The sequence below is a fragment of the Myodes glareolus genome, chromosome 21 (assembly GCF_982192425.1).
Source record: "Myodes glareolus chromosome 21, mMyoGla1.1, whole genome shotgun sequence".
In the NCBI taxonomy this organism is placed as follows: Eukaryota; Metazoa; Chordata; class Mammalia; order Rodentia; family Cricetidae; genus Myodes; species Myodes glareolus.
Window position 1 is genome coordinate 15,017,710 of NC_142046.1, and position 11,046 is coordinate 15,028,755.

The 11,046-nt window shown below is 54.1% G+C and overlaps 1 long non-coding RNA gene across 1 annotated transcript; it reads right to left on the bottom strand.

Annotated features, from left to right (window-relative positions):
- Positions 1–305: 305 nt before the first annotated feature.
- Positions 306–10,443, bottom strand: LOC125399052 (uncharacterized). The gene is made up of 3 exons (XR_015735885.1): positions 10,361–10,443; positions 1,670–1,930; positions 306–825 (listed from the first exon to the last, which is right to left on the bottom strand). It is a non-coding gene; the product is annotated as an uncharacterized LOC125399052 (long non-coding RNA).
- Positions 10,444–11,046: the final 603 nt, after the last annotated feature.

Below are 11,046 nucleotides of genomic sequence, written 5' to 3' on the forward strand. Positions count from 1 at the left end.
TGCCTCCACCCACCCCGCCCCCCGAACGGGGTGTGTGTGTGTATGACAGCTGTGTGCCACAACTGGTTTGTGCAATCCTGGAGAAGCAAACTCAAGGCTCTGTCTATGCCTACCGTTCTACCAGCTGAGCCACACTCCCAGCCTCGACATTCCCTCCTGCTGATGAAACAGGAGTACTCAGCATGTAGCCGCACAACAGAGAGCTTGTCTGATGGCATAGCCCCACTTCATGCACACCCATGCGGTCTCTGGCTTCCCCTGACCAGCCCAAACTCCCCAGGACCAATGGAGAACCAAAGGGCAAATTCAGTCTATGGTTCTGTGTATGTGGAAACTCAGGCCCAGAGAGACTGAGCCACTTGCCCAGAGTTACACAGCTCCCAAATAGGCCCAACACAAAGCAAGTACCTTTGACCCTTCCCTCCAGGTCCTTCTGTCTCCAAACATCCTTCTAAGCCAGTCCAGGCTTCAGGACCCAGTGTCTGTAGCCAGTTCTGTCTCTTCCTAGTCTGTGTGTTGGGAGAGCAAAGCTAGACCAGCATGAAGTCTGTGTGTGGAGTCTTCTCGGGGAAATGCCCAGGATGCTTCTCCAGTGGAGAATTGGGCTGTGCCCAGACCAGCCGGCTAGAGTGGGCATGCCTGTATACACCCCCGGCTCAATTCTTTCCCATGGGCTTCTTTAGAAGGGCCATGGACTGAACCCCTCTGGTCAATAGGACTTCTGTGTGGATTCCTCAAACTCCAAGTGTCACCACATCAGTCTCCTGGGTGTCCTGGTGAAGCAACCCTAGGTCTTCAGGCTGGGTCCAAACCCTGTCTCTGAATCTGAATCACAATGGGGGAAGGCCAGAAAGTCAGTATCACCCATTATATAGATGGGAAACTTAGGACTATGAATTCACCAGCTTGAGATACACAACCAATGGTCAGTGAGAATTAACCGAGGACACTGCAGTGGTGGGCACCCAGAGGCACCCACTGACCACTAGTCCTCCCAGCCAGGGGCCTGCCCTGCCCCTGCCTGTGTGGCTCTTGGTCACAGCAAGCAGACTCTGGCTTGACAATAAGTTCCCCAACTCTTCATCCTAACCTCCCCACATGCTTTTGTTTGATTTGATTTGGTTTTTTATGAGACAGGGTTTCTCTGTGTACTCCTAGCTGTCCTAGAACTCACTCTGTAAACCAGGCAGGCCTCAGACTCAGAGATCTGCCTGCCTCTGCCTGCCGAGTGCTGAAATTAAAGGCATGTGCCACCACTGCCCAGCTCAATCAATGAATACTTTATCTCATCTATAATATTTATTTTTACCCCTGGCTCGGGTCCATCCTAAGCTCTTCTGCTCCCAAGCTCCTCTTGTGACTATGGCTGTGCACATGCACACATGGGAACACACACACACACACACACACACACACACACGCTTGCCTCATGCACTGTTTACAATGAATTGTCTAACCTGGGAATGTGGGTGGAACAAGGTTGCCTGGTGTCATGGCACCCATGACCTGACAGAGCATGGCTTGAGAGCAGGGGCTGTGCTGTGGTCACTGCCGTCATTCCCCTGAGCTCAGTGTGGCTCTTCCATTTCCTTCCCATCCCGGGTTAACACCCCAGTCACTCGTGTCCACTAAATGGTAAGAAACCAACAAAGTGCACCAGGAAAGATACCTCTCTTTGTGCTGAAGTGATGGTTGCCATGGTCACCAACCTCCAAGATGGTCTCCAAATGATTCCTGCCTTCAGGCATTTACAGGCTGTATTGTCCCCCTCCACAGTGAAGAGGGCTGGTTGGGGCAGCCAGTGCGATAGGAGGAAATGAGTGTCCAAGGCACGGTCATAAAGGTCTTTCATGTTGCCCAGTCTGGTGGAAGCCAGCTGCCATCTTGGAAGGAAACTCAAGCAGAGTTTCCCGGAGTTCACAGGACAGATCTGTAGGAAGCACACACCCCACGCTCAGTGAAGCCTTCCCACAGCCTTAGCCACAGTGACCTCAGGCTGGGGACAACCGGGGGGCTGAAGTTGAATTCCTGATCTCTGAAACTGAGATAAAAAGTACTTGTTGTTTTAAGTGTGGGGCCGTTTGTTACGCAATTGTTGGTGACTAACACAGAAGCAGAGAGGACTATCATCCACAGGCCTCCCAAATCCATTCCCAGGCAAACCGACCCCATGACATGCTCTGGAAACTACTCTTGGTGAACGCAGGCAGATCATGGCCGGCTTCCTGGTCCAGATTCCTAGGGCTGTGGCTTGTTCGAGCAGACCCTTCTGGCCAGGGGCGCTGCTCCCCTAACCCTGCAGTTCTTGGAAGCTCTGGGATGCTGCCATCAGAATCCTCTGGGACATAGGACCAAACTGTCACATGAGCTCCTGAGGTCTTGCCTCTGTGAACCCTTAGGGAGGAAGGTGCTTCCTGGTACCCCACCATGCTCCCTTAATGAGGCTCCTTGTCCCTGTGTGAGCTAGTTCCTTCCAAAACACACGGGGGCATTTCTCTGAGGGAATACAGCCACGGCCTTAAAACACAACGCGCTGGAAAATGGCATTGGATCTAGAAAAATTCATTTCACATACAACTTTTTCAGGCTGAATCCACCCCCTTCAGGGAGGCGAGGCAGCGTTCAGCAAACCACATTCTTTCAGGTCCCTGGGGCCTTGTGGGGGTGGGAACGGAGCTCTGTGTGCACACTGGAAGGCAGAGATCTTTCTTTTCTGTTACAGGCGTAATTCTCCCCTGGAGCCACTCTGTCCTTCCCCACATAGCATCCTGGGGTTCTCCAGCCCCCCACCCTTCACTTGCAGACCCTAAAGGTTGGCCACAGCCCCCCATGGGCTTGGGGCAGCAGCAGATGAGAGGTGAGGAGACTACAAATATTGAACCCTTACTGCCCAACAAGACACAACCAGCCCAGCTTCCCCCCCTCCACCCCGAGTCTCCCACCCAGCCCTATGATCCATGCAGGCCAGTTGCTGTAGAATCTGGGCAGGAGCCCCAGCTGATCTAAGGCATATAAAAAGGTTGGGGAGAGCTGGGCTGCGCCCTGAAAAGGCTGGCTCGAGGTGCCCCTCATCCTGATGCATCAAGCTTCCCCCGCCCCTCCTAGGTTCTGCGTCCTGGCTTAGCCTCTCACAGGGGCACCCGGCTGAAATTCCTGAGAGCCCACCCCATGCCTCTGCTTTTCCTCTGCCTTCTTCACTCATCGTGGAAAAGCCACAGAGGATCATGGGTAAGCCAGGGTGAGAAAGGGAGAGGCTCAAACTAGAGGTACAGTAACACTGCTGCCCTACCTGGGCGTGGGAACTCTCAGCATCTGGGAGGTGGAGGCAGGAGGATCAGGAGCTCAGTGACAAGCTGCAAGGTGAGGCTCCGCTGCACTGCGAGCCAGAGGCTGGGTTAGGAAGACCCTGTCCAAAGCAGGAGGAAGAGGGGGAGAGGAGAGAAGAGGAAGAGGAGCAGGAGAAGGGAGAGGAGGAGAAAGGGGGAGGAAGAGATAGCAATGCCAGCCCTTTTACAGGGTACCTGAAACCCAGGAAAGAGATAATGGGATTCAGAGAGGGCAAGTCATTTATCAGGGTCACACAGCAGCGAGCAGCATTTAAAAGAACCCTGCAGGATCTTCCTGCACCCTGCCAAGGGAAGACTTCCAAGATGGGTGGCAGGGACAAGCCACAGGGACTGCCAAGGAGCTGTGCCTCCCTCCAGTCAGTGGCTTAGTACCTGCTCTAGGGTCATCAGGATCTCCAGTGGCTTTCTGGAAGGAGCTCTGTGCCGGTCACATCGTCTCAGAGTCCCTATGGTGGCTGCACCTGCCCTGAGGGCTGGCCCACATGGATATCATATAATATGGCTGTGCTGTGATTTTTCTTGCATTGGTAGCAATGGTGTGTGCCTTCCCTAGGGGGAGCTAAGTTGGGGATGCCAAACACCACCACTCAGCCCTTGACTCACCCCAAATGAGGGTGTTCCTAAGCAGCAAACCAGCTTGTTTGGGGCTGCTGGGGGCAGACCACAGCTGGACAGAATCTCAGCAATGAAGAGAGGGACCAGCCAAGAATCTGCGCTCACATGTGTGCGTGAGGCCCTGCCACCGAAGTCTCTTAGGAGCATCGGCACCGAACCTTTCCAGCTTTTCAGACCAGTTGGGTCGGCAGTGCCAGTCGGGGTTTCCCCACCCCTACCTCACTCCACCAACCATGGAAGCAGCCAAGACGTTGGAGAGGACAGGGCTGATGGCCACAGCTCACTGGGAGGTACAGCAAGGGACAGATATGCACACAGGCCTTGGGTCTGAACCAGACCCTTGCCTGTATTCTCCACCCTGGCAATCCTCTGGGAGGGTGTGGGGACCCCATCTGCAGCTTGCAGGCCCGGCTTAGGCACACATGGCACAAGATAGGAGTCAAACAGTCAGGGAGCATTATATGGTTACAGAGAAGAACTCCGTCCTGCTCAACCTCCCCTCACAACATATGGAGTTCCAAGCCTTGGATGCACCTGCCAGAAGAGTTCAGAGGTCATAAGTGGGCTCAGAAGTAAGTTGGACATGGGGTATCTGCCACTGACTGACAACTGTCTTCTCTCCCAGTTTTCAACCGACTGTATCTCCTCCACCTATGACAGAGTCTTCAGACCCCATCCTGAGGGTATGTCTTCTCCATTCCAAACAGGAAGTCACCTCTGAACACCCCAGAAGCCACTAGGGAGAAGGGCACAGCAGCTTCTTAAGAATGATTCTCAGGGGCAGGCAAGATGGATTGGTGGGTAGAGGACCTTGCTACCAAGCCTGACAACCTGAGTTCAATTCCTGGAACCCACACGGTGGCAGGAGAGAAGTGACCCCAGCAAGTTGTCCTCTGACCTCTGCATGCTTGCTGTGACATGAACACATAAAATACAGGCAAATGAATAAGCAAATGTAATTTAGAAAGATAACTGGCTGGCAGGAGATTCAATGAAGCGCTTGCCACACAAGTCTAAAGAACTGGGTGGAATCCCTTGGATCCATGTTAAAAAAAAAAATCCAAGCGCAGCAGTATACACATCTATGATCTCAATTCTGGGAAGGTTGAGGCAGGAGGATACCTGGTTGGCATAGTGGCTCACACCTTTAATCCTATTCTTTGGAGGCAGAAGCAGGTGAACCTTTGTGAGTTCCAAGCCAGCCACACACACACACACAGACACACACACACAGACTCAGACATATGCACATACATACATACATACATACATACATGCAAACACACACAGAGACACACATACAAATACACAGATACACACACAGACTCAAACAGACATACACACATGCAAAAACACACACAGGCACACACATACACACACACATACACACATGCAAACACACACAAATACATACACATACATACACACATGCAAACACACACAAATACACACACATACATACACACACAGATACACATGGACTTAAACAAACATACACACATACATGCACATACAATAAACATACTCACACACTCAAGGTAAAGACTGATGGAGGAAGATACCCAGTGTTGACCTTTAACCTCCTTATGCATGCATACCCAGGTGCACACACACAGGTATACACATGCTCTAACAATAAACACACACACACACAGATTCTCATGTGCTCTGGTCTAGGGACCACAGGAATGGTGAGTCACCTGGACCCTTTGGCTACCTTGGGAATAAATGACAATAGTCCATCTGCTGTGACACAGGATCTGAGAAGTGCTGGTGTGCCAGAATGGACTCTTTTTTTTTTTTTTTAAGAAAAAAAAGTCTCACTATGTAGCCCTGGATGTTCTGGAACTTGCTATGTAGTTCAGGTTGGTCTTGAATTCAGAGGTTTGCCTGCCTCTGCCTCCTGAGTGCTAGGGTTACAGGCATGTTCTGCCACATCCTGTCCAGATTCATTTTTTACTTTTTGTGTGTATGTGTGGGGTCATGTGTGGGGCTTATGTGTCCCACGTGCACGCAGGTGCTTGTGGAAGCCAGAGGGTGTCAGATCCTCTCTAGTTCACAGGTAGTTGAGCGGTGGGTGCTGGGAACCAAACCCGAATCCTTCAGAGCAGTGAAGTCTCTCGGTCACTGAGCCCTCCTCCAGCTAGGGGGCTGCTTACAAGTAAGGTCTACAAGCAGCTCCAGTGTGTGCAATATTCTGCCCCACTCCCACCCCACCGCCTTCGCAGGTCCCCTCCTTGATGAGATGCCTCTTCTAGGGCAGAGGTAATGCCTAGCTTGCACCCAAAGCCTTGCCTAGCACCCGCTTCTGGAATTCAAACCCCAGTGTTGCCTTCCCCGCCGAGCTCAAGGCTCTGCTCTGACCCGGAACAGGCCCTGAGGCCCAGCAGCACCTCACACCAGGGACCTTTAGCACTGTCCTCCCAGCCTCGGACACGGAGTCTCCATCGCCACACTCCCCAGGGACACTGAGGACAAACTGGGCAGGTAGGGGCTCTGGTCTCTGGGATAGTTAGCATGAATTGTCAGCTTGGCAGCAGACTCTAGAGTCACCCAGGAGATAGGCCTCTAAGCTTGCTGGTGGGGGTGCGGTGGGAAGACCCACCCACTGTGGGTAGCACCATTCCTTGGTTGGGATCTCGGACTGTAGAGTGGAGAAAGGGAACTGGGTCACACTGTGCATTCACGGCGCTCTGCTTCCTTCCTGACTGTGGATTTGATGTGACCGGCTGCTAAGTCTGTCTGTCCCTAGCATGGTGTAGCGGTGGGCAAAGTGAACACTCCTTCCTTAAGTGGCTTTTGTCAGTGTATTCTATCACAGCAACAGAAAAATAACAGACAGAACCCTCATCTACCCACAGTGTGGGCCACCCTGTCTGGCCTTTTTGGGGCCAGGGACACCTCCGGGTATAAAGCAAGTATCCAGACCCTGGGTGGGTTTTAGAAAGGTTTTTGAAAAAAGAATTTGAGTCAGGCTTACTGGCACATGTCTGCTATCTAACACTGGGGGTGACAGCAGCAGGGGTGATGAGTTCAAGACCAGGCTGGGCTAAACGGTGAAACCCTGTCATAAAACACACATCACCGCCACCACCACCATCACCACCATCACCACCACCATCACCACCATCACCACCACCACCACCACCATCACCACCGCCACCACCACCATCACCACCACCATCACCACCACCATCACCACCACCACCATCACCACCACCATCACCACCACCATCACCACCACCACCATCACCACCACCATCACCACCACCACCATCACCACCATCATCATCACCTCCACCACCATCACCACCACCATCACCACCACCTCCACCACCATCACCCCCATCACCACTACCACACCTGCACAGCCACCTCTTCTTGACAAGCGTCAGGGTAAGGACCATGTGGAGGTGAGCATGACTACTTTGGAGACTGACATCTTCCTAACCCCTTCTTCCCAAGCGAAACTACAGCAGCCAACTCAGCACTGGGACAGAGAAAGGAGGGGAATGACAGCGAAAGTCCACGCCCTGCCCCAGCCCAGAATCCTGGGAGCCAGACCCAAGCAGCCCACCTCCAACCGTCCTGCCAACTGCTCACCCTTGCCTAGAACAAAGGACAACCTGCAAAAGCCACAATCCAGAAGGGCTGGTCCCTGGCAGCAGGGCCATCATTGGTCAGCTACGCGCCACGCTGAGGATCTTGGTCAGCGATGGATGGTGTGGCAGAGGCCTGTATAACATCGCAGCTCAGCCGGTGATAGCACTCACGCCGGGAGGTTCTTCAGTGACACACCTAACTAAGGCTTTAGTCAGAACTTCCCCTGTCCCCAGGTACTGTGTCTATCAGCATGGCTCTGACAAACCAGGCAGCCAGCGGGACACTTTACGGGGGATTCAACTCAACTCTCATCAGCCTGTCTCCATGCGGAAAAGCAAGAAGTCAGGACTCCGAGAGGTGAGGTGCGGCTCCAAGGTCCCTCTGTGGCCTCCAGCTCTTGCTGACTCCAGGATTGGAGACCCTTCAGAGACAAGCCACAGCAATAGCTTGTCCGTGTGAGTGACCCTGGCTGGTAATCATATAGCAAGGCCACACACACTGCCAACATTTCTGTAAATGGGAATCACGGCGACAAAGATAGAATTTAAATCGGGTCACACAAAAAAGGCAGGGCTGGGGAGATGGCTCAGGGGGCAAGGTGTTTGCTGTTCAACCATGAGTGTGGATTCCCCAGCACCCACACAGAAGCCAGAAGGGGCAGCGTTTGTCAGTAGCTCCAGTGCCATGGAGGTGAGAGTCACGCAGATCCCCCCAGCCAGTCAGTGAGTTTCGGGTTCAGAGCCCTTGTCTGAAAAGACGCGGCAGAGAGAGGCAGACACCACTACTCTTGGTGTAAATACACACGTGTGCACATGCACGCTCAAACACATGTACACATACACATGCACGCTCAAACACATGTGCACGCACACACATATATATCATATACATACGCACATGCAGTGGTCAACTTCTATCCAATTCCCAGGTAAGCAAGGAATCACTGCGGTGAGCTCGGGAAGGGGACTGCGGTGGGTACCCGTCCAAGGGACATGGGAGGGATGGTCCCACGCAGCTGTGCCACACAGCTGTCAGAAGTGGGGCTCTCCAGACGGAAAGTCTAGGGCTGCCTCCTGGCAAGGTGGGCTCCCTCTGGAACCCTTACTTAGTCTATTTATCTGAAGGGAACTTTGTTGGCCTTAGGGCTGGGGCTGGAGCGGACACGGAGCAGTAGTGAATGACACAGGGTTGAGGGTGGTCTCTGGGGCTGGTGACAACAGCTCAGGGCGACTTTCCAAGTCAAAGATCAAGCCAGCACTGGGTGCCCAGATACCCAGTCAGGAGTCGCTGCTGTGACCGCTGTTGAAGTCCTCATCAGAGTAAGAAGTAAAGAGAGATTTGGGGTGGCGGGGGGTACAGTTACAGGACCGTGTCACACTGGAAATCACCGAGAAACTGTTTAAAGCAAGACCTCCTGGCTCGCTAGGCCTGGAAGGTCTTAGGGCAGCTGTTCCAGAACCTTCTCTATCCCTCGGCCTCCCTTTCATCTTCACCACAGCCAGGGGCTGCAGGGATGGCCAAGGGAGGCGAGGCCTGGGCTGCCTCCAGTCTCAGAACTCAGTCCTTACTCAGCTCCAGACCTCAGTTCTGGCATCTGCAGAATGCCAACAGTAGCTTCCTAGGGGCTACTGTGGGCACTACAGGGGTCCTTGTGGGGCATCACAGCCAGGCCACTCCTTCCTCCCTCATCCCAGGCACTTCGCATATTTCCAGTCCAAGGATGGCATCTCCTAGGTGTCGCGTGAGAAGCAGAGGTCCTAGGAGTGCTGAGGATAGGTAGTTGCCTGGCCATTGAGGCCGCTGCTAGCTTTAAGTCTGTGACTGCTTGAGACCCTTGCCTCTGCCTGGCCTCTTAGATCACAGAGCAAGGGAAATGAAGTTTCTTTTCTTGTTTGAATGGGCCAAACAGCTGACTTTGTGGTTCCTGCCCTCCTCGGAACCACAGTCTAACTGTGAGTCAGAAACCCAGAGGCCAAAACAGGGGATGTCTTGGGCTTGAGGGGCTTCGAGATGCTCAGAGGAAGGGCAGGCAAGAGAAAGGTACCAGGAGCTGCTGGGAGCTCCTCCCACCACCCCAAGAAGTGCAGGGGCTCACTGGGTCCCCAAGGTCAACCAGAGGGCAGGGCAGGCCCTTACTTCCAGCTCACACATGGGGAGACCAGGATCTTCTGGTCCCTGGATTGGGGTGGATAGTCAAAGGGCATCATTGGGTGCAAAATTCCCTGTCACCCGTGAGGCATCCAGCAGGTTTTACCATCGCCACCCCCATTTTACATATGAACAAACTGAGGTTCAGGGAGGGCTGCAACACCCCTCTGGTCTATCTCTGGGGAAATCTGGGACCAGACTGAGTGTGCCCTGGCCAAGCCGGGAAGAAGTCTGGGTGAGGAGGAGCTGAAGAGGTGGGCAGTGAAATCAAAACAAAACGCTACTAGTACCAGGCAGGGAGACCGAGGAATGTGCGTGGGGATGGGGTCAGTCGGGGAGAGGCCTGGTACCCCCAAAACACCGGGTAATTCCCCCTCCCTACCAGATGCGACCCCCCCAACTTCCCGGAAGACAACACCCCCAGCTGGGCGGGAAGAAGGCCCACCGCCCCCGAGCCACCCAATCAGAGGCACTCCCAGTCTGATGGCGGAGGCGCGGGCTGAGGGTTCCCCGGGCCTTCGGGCGAGCCCGGGGACCTGACCCCGACTCGGTGCCTCCGGCCCCCGCCCCCCATCCTTATTAGCACCGACGCCCGTCGTCTCCCCTAGCTTTCCGGTGGCTCCTGAATTTAAAGGTTAAATCCTAACCTCATCTCAGCAGTTTCTCCGGGCTTTGCCTACCCAGCGCCAGTTGCTGGTAATTATATGCATCTCCGAGCAGCCAATCAGCTGTCAGACTGACAGATACTGATCTTTTCGTTTTATTTTTAGCTCTGTGCTTCCCCCTCTAGTTGCAAAAAAAAATTCTGTTTGTTCTGCGAGCCGCTGCCTGCAGCCCTGCAGCCTGCTCTCATCTCTCCTCCAGCAAAGCGCGAGCAGGCGGCCACCGAGGACGGAGCCTCCATCCCTGCCCCAAAGCGAGGACAAAACGGCCTCTGTCCCCAGCTGAGGACCGTAGAGTCCGGCCAGGAGGAGGTCCTGGCTGCTGCACAGGGCCGAGGCGTCCCTGGACGCGCAGCTGAGGGAAAGAAGATGGCCTTGACCTGAGGAGGCTGTGGCACTGGAGGGAAGCAAATCCTGTCGGTGGCGCCCGGGGGCTAGGAGACAGGCAAAGACAAACGGACTGAAGGACAGGGCTAGACTGAGAATCGAGGGGGTTACACAAACCAGTGGCCCCAGGAAAGCAATCACCCCCCCAAACTGAACAGAAAGGCGCCCAGAGGCTACTACCAGCCTGAGGACTCAGGAGGGTCTCCCGACCCACGTAGGCCTGGCCAGGCCAGGTACGCTGGAGCTCCTAGGTTAGTGCCTCACCTGCCTTGGGAAGGGCCAGT